At 33.2% G+C, this 9,518-nt stretch overlaps 1 long non-coding RNA gene across 2 annotated transcripts; it reads right to left on the bottom strand.

Annotated features, from left to right (window-relative positions):
• Positions 1-4,110: 4,110 nt before the first annotated feature.
• On the bottom strand, positions 4,111-8,270 carry LOC107848456. Of its 2 annotated transcripts, none has more exons than XR_001668029.2 (4): positions 7,965-8,270; positions 7,459-7,586; positions 4,563-4,676; positions 4,111-4,342 (listed from the first exon to the last, which is right to left on the bottom strand). It is a non-coding gene; the product is annotated as an uncharacterized LOC107848456 (long non-coding RNA). The 2 variants fall into 2 exon arrangements; XR_001668028.2 differs by having other exon boundaries at positions 7,459-7,589; positions 7,965-8,128.
• Positions 8,271-9,518: the final 1,248 nt, after the last annotated feature.

Genomic DNA, 9,518 nt, shown 5'->3' with positions numbered 1-9,518 from the left:
TCTCTATTCTTCTTCTTTATTCTTTCTTGTTTTATAACACGTTATCAGCACGAGACTCTGCCAAACCAGGTGAGATTATAAATCTGAAGGATTTCAAGGTTAGTAATTCTTTATGTTATCTTTGTTTTGCTACTATTAATATAATTATTATTGGATTTGAGGAAAAATAATTGGTTTGGAACCATTTATATTTTAAATTTATTCCTCAAGAACAATATTATCAAAAAGGATGATAATATGTTGGGTTCAAGTCCCATCGGTTCATGCCTAAGACGCCTTTATGTGGATCAACTATTGAGTTTGAATCTCAATACACCATATTAATGATATTGTGATGGCTAAGGCAAAATAATGGGTGTTTGATGAAAAGTCATGAAATTCGACCCATTGAATATGCTTCATTCCATGAAGTGAATGTGGTAGCAATATATGATAAGTCTGAAATATGATAACTTACTTCATTCTTGAGGTGTATGTGGTAGAAGTGCATAATATATCTGAAAGAACACAAGTGATTGAATGCACAAATATACGCGTGGAGGAACAATATGATAATGATCATCAAAAGTGATGATATTTTCACACGCTTATACGATTATAAGATATGCTAGAGAAAAAAAATTCTCTACATCATATGTATGCCTCGATTTGCTTCTGAAGTAGCAAAATCTTTAAAGAGGTTACAAGCTATCATAATTTGATAGGCTTAAGGCACGATTATATTCCATTCCTGGGGAATGAGAAACTTATTAATGCAAACGTGCACTTGATTGTGATTGTATCACAACTCACCTCTGAAAGAGGTTGAATAATTTTGAAATCTACTTCTGAAGTAGTAAATCTGAAATTTATTCATGTAATAGTAAATCTAAAATTTACTAAAGAAAAAGTACATATCATGGTAAACTTGGAGTTTACTAGAATAAAAGTTCATAAATTGATATGAACGATTGTGACATCTCGAAGATGTGCATGTATTAAGAACTAGAAGTTTTTTCAAGAATTGTTTATGTATTTGTTCTCATGACAAGTTGGTTGGACCAACTAATATTGATATTGGATCCCTTCAAATTTGAAAATTATAAAAGGTGAATAAGGGCCTGTTCACCTATCATGTGATATGTTGAAAAAATGCATCAATAAGATGATCACAGGTACATTCATGGTCAACCTATGTTTGACATTCATAAAGTTACTTGTTCAATATAAATTGAGCATAATTTTCAGATTGTGTAATCAAGATAATTTATCTTGATGATGATGGTTTAGCATTGAATGTCTTCGATAAATATCTAAACCATTGTTAATGAGAACAAAACTTAATATATTGGTATGAAATATGATATATTGCAATAGCATTTGTATGCATTAGACCAATAAATTATGATTATTTCTTCCCTCTCAATTGGTTCAAGGTCGGAAACCAATTATTCCATCTAATAATTTTGATGTGCGGTATACGATTAATAAATATACCATGATACACAAAGATGAATTTCTCAAAGAAGATAGAGGATGTATGTTAGTTTCTCAAACATAAGGGGGAGATTATAAGGAGCTATGAAATATGTTAGGAATTATCATCAGATCCTCATTCAAAAGATAATTCTAGTCAAATGCCGAATGCATCTCATATTTAAGCTGCAAGTGCTCCTATTTTGTGTCCTTAAAGGACAAAGTCTACGCATTCATGAAGTATGGTAGAATAATAGGTTCCAAATGAAATAATTCTTGAAAAATAAGGAGCAAATAATCATAATAAGAAGGTAATGAGCTCTTGAAGAGCCTACGACATACTACTTCATGAAACCTTATGAGAGGTTTATGTACCTGAAAATAATGAAGTGGTGAGATCTCAAATGTTATGTCGCATTGTGAACCGATACAAAATGATATATCATCAATATCTTTGACACAATATTGGCGCAATATTGTGAAAGATTACGAGGATCTGAATTTTACGTTTATTTAAGCATACTGACGTAGAAATATTAATCAAGTGACATGAAAGGATGCATTTTGGTAAGCGTAAAACTTCTTTGATTTGCAGTCCAGACACTTGAAGATGTCACTCATGAAATGTTGAATATTGTCACTTGACAAAACTTATGTGAAAACTTTTAAGGATTAAAACTGCTTGAAGCATATAAAAGTTTCTGGGAAACTTATTTATAATCCTTATATTGTATAAGCTTGTTGCTTGAACATCATTGGAACTCTTGGAGAGTTTTTAAAGCAATAGATTATTTGCTGAAATTCAAAATATATCGAATTGGATTGGTTATGAAGTACCATACCTTAGTGCAACTGATGCACTCATGTACCTTGCAAATACTACAAGGCCTATAGCCTTTTCAATCAATTTGTTAGCAAAGTATATTTCTGCTCTTACTATGAGACATCAAAATGGGATAAAACACATAAGTTTGTTTTATTCTAAAGATTGCAGTCCCGATCTTATTGGTCATGCTGATATCGGGTACTTATCTGACCCGCATAAAGCTTGGTCTCAAATAGGCTATGTGTTTATATGTGGTGGTACTGCCATATCTTGGAGATATACAGAGCAGTCTATCGTAGCCATTTCATTGAATCATGCTGAGATAATAGTATTCATGAAGCAAGCCGAGAATGTGTATGGTTGGGGTCCATGATACATCTCATTCGAGAAAAATGTGGTGTGAAATATGACAATCTACCCACAATTTTATACAGAGATAATTCAACATACATAGCACATCTTAAGGGAGAATTCATAAATGGAGATAAAACGAAGCACATTTTGCCAAAGCTTTTCTACATGCATGAGCTACAAAAGAATGATGATATTAACGTGCAACAAATTTGTTCAACTGACAATGTGACTGATTTATTCACCAAATCTTCTTCAATTGCAACTTTCAAGAAGATGTTGCACAAGATCGAGATGCAAAAGTTAAGGATGTTCTCATTAGGGGGAGTTAATACACGCTGTACTCTTTTTTCCTTACGAGGTTTTTTCCCACTGGGTTTCCCTTGTAAGGTTTTTAATGAGGGAGCCGAAATACGTATTATTAGAGATGTGTACTCTTTTTTCTTCACTAGATTTTTTTTCCTACTGGGTTTTTTCTAGTAAGATTTTAACGAGGTACATTATCTACCAATTAGGCATTCAAGGGGGAGTGTTATAAATGTATTTACATTATAGTGAATGACTATCAAGATCTACTTTGTATCTATTAAGATTTGAAGCATCCGTCTTTTATTCAGACTAGGAGTAAATTTCTCCTATAAATAGAGGAGTTTTGTTCATTGTATTTACAATCTTATGATCTCTCATCCCTTAAGAGAAAAAATAAGAATCACTCTCTCTACTCTTCTTCTTTATTCTTTCTTGTTTTATAACAAAACTATAATTAGTTATTGAAAATTGATGGGTCCTACTAAATTAAAAAAAAGTAAAACAATTGTGGAGATTTTAACCCCGACAAATTTTAAATAAAAATTTATTATAAAAAAAATTAAATTTAGAATAATGGGGATCAATAACCGCCGCAAATTAATTACAAGGAGATTTTAACCCCGGCAAATTTTAAATAAAAATTTATTATAAAAAGAATTAAATTTAGAATAATGGGGATCAATAACCGCCGCAAATTAATTACGAGGGTCATCACCACCGCAAAATAACCGCCGCAAATTAGTTATGGGGGTCGGAAAAAAACTGCTGCAAAATTATTTGTGATGGCTCATATTCTGAGGGGTTTTGAGAACCGTCGGAATTACATTTTGCGACCTCTTTTTTGTAGTGTCTCTAGCTACAATTCATTAATTCAAAGCTAAAAGTTTAGCACCAAACTTTGCCACGAAAATTATTAGTCACAATAATACGAATAATGTAACTGAGAATTCATTTTTGGCATGAGATTTATAGACAATTGCAGTCGAATATCTTAAAATTTTCAATAAATGCAATATATTAGAAAAAAATTAAATAAATGTTCAACATCATTCAAAGCAGGGAAACATCATTTTACTCAAACATCGTAATAAACTTTTACAAGAGAAAAAATTATTCATCTCTCCGTTGATTTTGATTTCATCACTCCTCCATAAATTGCAATAACAATTAAATAATAAGAAAATGATATTATAAAATATTTATTTTAAAACTAAAATTTATTTGTTCATATGAATATTTTCTTCATAGAAATAACATATTTAGTAATACAAAAAAAATATATAAATAAGCTACTTACGATTAGTTTTCATCATTTGATTGTCAACCTTGAGCTACAACCATCACTTGAAATTTTTCTTCAATCATTTACTCAACTCTGCCTTTTAATTGATTAAATTGATTCTGCAATAGAACAAAAAATCAGAAATACATGCAAACTAGTAAGGGTTACCCGGGCGTTGCCCGGACACAACAAGAGCAAAGTTCTATTATTTATTATACGTTGTAGTAGGTAAATACATGAACCCTAGTAAGGGTTACCCTGGCGTTGCCCGGACACAACAAGAGCAAAGTTCTATTATTTATTATACGTTGTAGTAGGTAAGTCCGTAAAGGTTCTTACAACATGTTCTGCTCACAAGTGAAGACGAGAAACTCGTTTGCTTCTTTGAACTTCAAATTTCAGTTTCCCTCAACAGATAAGTGCAGCAGAAAGTGTTGATCCAGCTCGAATGATCTGCACGATGAAGACAGAGCTATAAGGAGAACCGATGAAAATAGTGATAATATTTATTTCAATAAAGAGCTGATAAACTTCTGTATCCGTCCAAAAGCAAACCAACATAGAAATTGTTGGATAAGAATATGTTGAAGCCAAAAACAAATAGTTTATCCAACTTGTTGGCACACAAGCATCTTGTATATGAGAAGCAAAAAAGAAGTAGAATAATGAAAGGTTGAACTGCAGTGAAGGAGCTGCAAATATTTATGAACTTATTCTCTAGCATTGTCTTGCCAACATAAGCATCTTGTCAACGCCAAGTTAAACATATAATATGAACTCATAAGCATCAAGTCAATAAAATACTCTAAAATTGTCAAAACTATTAATACTTGTCCATTGTCCTCCATATTTTCATCATGTACCTAGGATGTTAGCTTTTCGGGTTCGCATCGTAAGTAGGCGTAGGTGGAAAATCAACAATTTCACATAGTTTAAACACTTGGTTCTTGGTAAGGCAACATAAGGTTGACCATGTGAATATACGGGTTTGCACAAATAAATTCCTAAAAAACTTAATATATCATAGTTTTTAATAGATAAAGCAACGCATATCAGTATAGTCACAAGGAGAGCAACAAAAAGAAAAGAAATCTTATTCCATATTATGGTAACACAACTTTAAGAATGCCAAAGAGGAAAACTTGTTTGGTTGAGTTTTATTGCTCAGTGGAGGACTTTATTTACAGTCCTCTATCGAGTCATGTTCTTAGCAAAAGAAAATGAATTAACTTAAGCAAACAAAATTACTATAGTTAAAATGACAAATGTAATTGTAGACTAATAGTTGAAGAAATACATAGATTGGCAGAGAATCACAGATGAACTTATGAGAAAGCAGGAAAACATACAACCCAAAAAGAACTTGATTTGTTACTAAGTTGTACGGGCTCTTTACTTTTGATGCTGCATTCGGGTGGGATTCTCCAAAACTACATTATTTTTTTAAGAATCTGACACGCACTTATTAACATTTTTGAAGAGTCCGAGCAACATAGGTTTTGTTATTCCTATTGAGAGATATCTATATCAAACCCACATTCTTCACATTTTGGGAAAGCCAGTTTAATAGATTGCCCATTACAATTATCAAGTCAAGATTCCTTAGAATCTGGACAATAGTATTCAGACCAAACTGGCAGGTTGAATCATTACAACAACAACAACAACAACAAACCCAGTGTATTCCCACCAAGTGGGGTCTGGGGAGGGTAGAGTGTACGCAGTCCATAACGCTACCTCCAGAGAAGTAAAGAGGCTGTTTCTGATAGACCCTTGGCTCAAGATAAAGAAAAGTAGACCAAAGCGTAATTAAATAAGAAGCAAGATAGATGTCATAACATGACAAGGAATAAGACACATAAAAATAGAAGTCAGAGCAATAAGAAATAAAATAAATAAGAGCAATAGGAGAAAGAGACCCACACCTGCCTGACCGGGCTCCTATCTTTGGACTCAATCCTAGGTTTACTAGCCCGACTCAACCTGAGCTCTTCTAACTACTTACTAAATCCACGCACACAACCTAGCCTTCTACCCTTATCCGCGACCTCCACATCTTCCTATCTAGGGTTATGTCCTCAGTAAGCAGAAGCTGCTCCATATCATGTCTAATCACTTCCCTCCAATACTTCTTTGGCCTATCTCTCCTTCTTCTGAAGTCATCTAATGCTAACCTCTCGCACCTACGAACTGGGGCATTCGTGCCCCTCCTCATCACATGCCCAAACCATCTCAACCTTCCTTCGCGCATCTTATCCTCCAACAAAGCCACTCCGACCTTCTCCCGAACGGTCACATTCCTGACTCTATCCTCTCTGGTAAGTCCACACATCCAACACAACATTCTTATTTCCGCTACCTTCATTTTTTGAATGTGGGAGTTCTTGACTGGCCAACACTCTGCTCCATTTAGCATAGCAGGACGGACTGCCGCTCTGTAGAATTTACCTTTAAGCTTTAGTGGCACCTTCTTGTCACACAACACTCCCGAGGCGAGCCTCCATTTCATCCAACCAGCTCGAATACAGTTAGAGACATCTCATCAATCTCGCCATTCCCTTGAATCATAGACCCAAGATACCTAAAACTATCCCTCTTTCGGGGTTGAATCATTAATCATAGAAAATTAATTCAGTTACATGTGACAGTGTCATAGATTTCTATTTTGTTTCACCAATTCTGCTAATCTGTATTTATAAAATTAAACTAGGAAGCAATCAATTACTAAGACCAAATAGTAAGAAAGCAGTGTTATCAAATAACCACCAAAAGCTTACTACTGATACAACCTCCAGTTTACCTTAGCACCAACTTCTATTTATCACAAACTATTCTCTTTGGTTGATCTTGGACACTCCTCCAGGCATGACTTATCTTTATGGTAACATGCTTCTACTTATTTAGTATGGATATCTGAGTTGTACATATATTGTACACATTAATAATTATTTTCATAATTTGTTAAAGAAAAATAATAAGTAATAGACATAACATTTCTTTATAGACATCTAATGAAAAGATAAAAAGCAAACATACCTGCACTTAGTCTCGAATTCGAGTTTTGAGAACAAAGAAATTTTCTAATAAGTAATGTTTTCCTCTTAAATGATCATATATAAAATGTGAATCTGAATTAATTGGGTTAGTGTGTTCCTCCACCAATAGAAAGACTACTGAATAAAAAATATACTAAGCAATAGTCAGTGCAAATATAAGAGAAACAGTAGTGTATAACCTTGAGTTGACAGAGGTATGAAAGGCAATAACACACAACAAGCTATTTTAGCTTTTCGTCCAATTGGTGTGGCACATAAGTTGTGCAATCCGGAGAATTTGAAGAGTCCTTTATTATTGACCTGCACACTACTGAATCAAACAAGAATTCAGGAGATCTCATCAATTTAGTTTATATTTTAAAAGGAATAAACAATAAAGAGAATCGTAGCATTTGAGATTCTCTCTCAGGCATTTCATCAAATAATTATAGGGCACAATCTCTGTACACCTCTACACAGCTTTCTTCCACAAAGTCATATCCTAATCACTACTCTATCACAACATCACATACAAATGCACAATATATAAACATGATTTAATTCATTTGTGAAATCAAAATTCAAACACACTTCAAAAGGAGAAACAATTCGAATTTAATAAAAAACTAATCCGATATTATTCCAATGCGTAATAGATGAAAAGAAGGAAAAAAATAAAGGAGAGAGTTAAGCAAGAAGACAGTACATGTTATATGCTATTCCTGAAGTGGAGGGGATTTGAACGAGATGGTAAAAATGGAAAACGTGGGCGTGAACTTGAATGATCTAATTTCGAGAGGGAGGTAGATAGTAGAGTTTTGAGTTAGGTGACAAAAGAGTTTGATAATTTACACGTTATCAAATCTTAATAATTGAGTGAAGGTAATAGTTATTTTATTATAAATTAAGGAAGTTGAAAAGTTTGAAAATAACTCATGAATTTTTGAATTTATACTTTGATCTATATGTTAGTTAATATAATAGGAAATGAAGGAAAAAAATGGCGTGTTTCTCTTTCTTTTCATCCATTGTTGGTTTTTCTCTCTTCATAATTATTGTTGTTCATTGTTGCTACTGCTTTATTCATCATCTTTCACTTCATTATCATCTTCATATTTTTCTTGTCGATCATTGTTATTGTTGTTGTTACCGCTACTACTGTTATCTGATCAATTTGTTAGGTCAAATTTTGTTTCCTTCATCATTTTCCACTTCGGCATTACTTCATAGGGGATTTTGGTAAGTAAAATTATGATTTTTAGTAGAATTTGTCATCTGGGTATACAACTACTGCTATTTTTTCCAACAATGGATAGAACCCGATCATGAATTCAACATAAGTGCCCACAATTTAAACAGACCACTCATCCGTTGCATCAGATGAGTAATCTGTTACAACGGAAGACCCATATGTTGGATTCATGTTTATGGTTCTATAGTGCCCGTAATATGAATCGAACAAATAGGTAATCTGTTGCAATATAAGAGTTATCTATTGCAATAGAAGAGTTATCTGTTACAACAAACTAATAGTCTGTTGTAACAGACTGATTATCTGTTACATCAGACTAATTATCTGTTGCATTAGACTGATTATCTGTTGCAACAGATGAGTAATCTATTTAGAACAACGCAAATCAGCCCCTGTCATAAACCCAACAAATAACCAATATGTTTCAACTCTTGCTATTGCTATTGGATTTAAAATTATTCCTTACGTCCAATCGTCGACATGTTTGTTTTGAGAAGATAATAGACAAAATGAAAATTAAATATGAATTAAAACGTCAAAGCCGATCAAATATAATTTTTTTATCAAACAAAAATAAATAAAAATACATAGACTAAAAGAAAAGAAATAATCCAATTATTATTATTATTATTATTGCCAGCCGACCAATCTTTAACTGCCAGCAGCAGGGCCCTCCTCAGCCTGCGGATCTCACGGAGCATCCTTGCTCTCACTGCTCCCATCTCCCACTGTAGGTCACGAACCTGCATCTAAAGTTCATTCACGGCGTTTTGTAAAAAAGCAACGTCCCACACTAGATCAGCCATATCTAGAACACACATGAATTGACAAAAAACATAAAAACAAAAGTAAAAAAAAGAATTCGAATGTCATACAACATATACTACAAATTAGGTTATTTTCGCACAAAGCAAGAAAAAAACTTACCTGAGTCAGGAAAGAGAAAGTGGTGGAAGGTGTAATATGAAAGGCAAGAGGTAATAAATAAATAGAGTGTAGTTGAATGAA

This window comes from Capsicum annuum, chromosome 11 (assembly GCF_002878395.1).
Source record: "Capsicum annuum cultivar UCD-10X-F1 chromosome 11, UCD10Xv1.1, whole genome shotgun sequence".
In the NCBI taxonomy this organism is placed as follows: Eukaryota; Viridiplantae; Streptophyta; class Magnoliopsida; order Solanales; family Solanaceae; genus Capsicum; species Capsicum annuum.
This window is presented reverse-complemented; position numbering and strand designations above follow the sequence as displayed.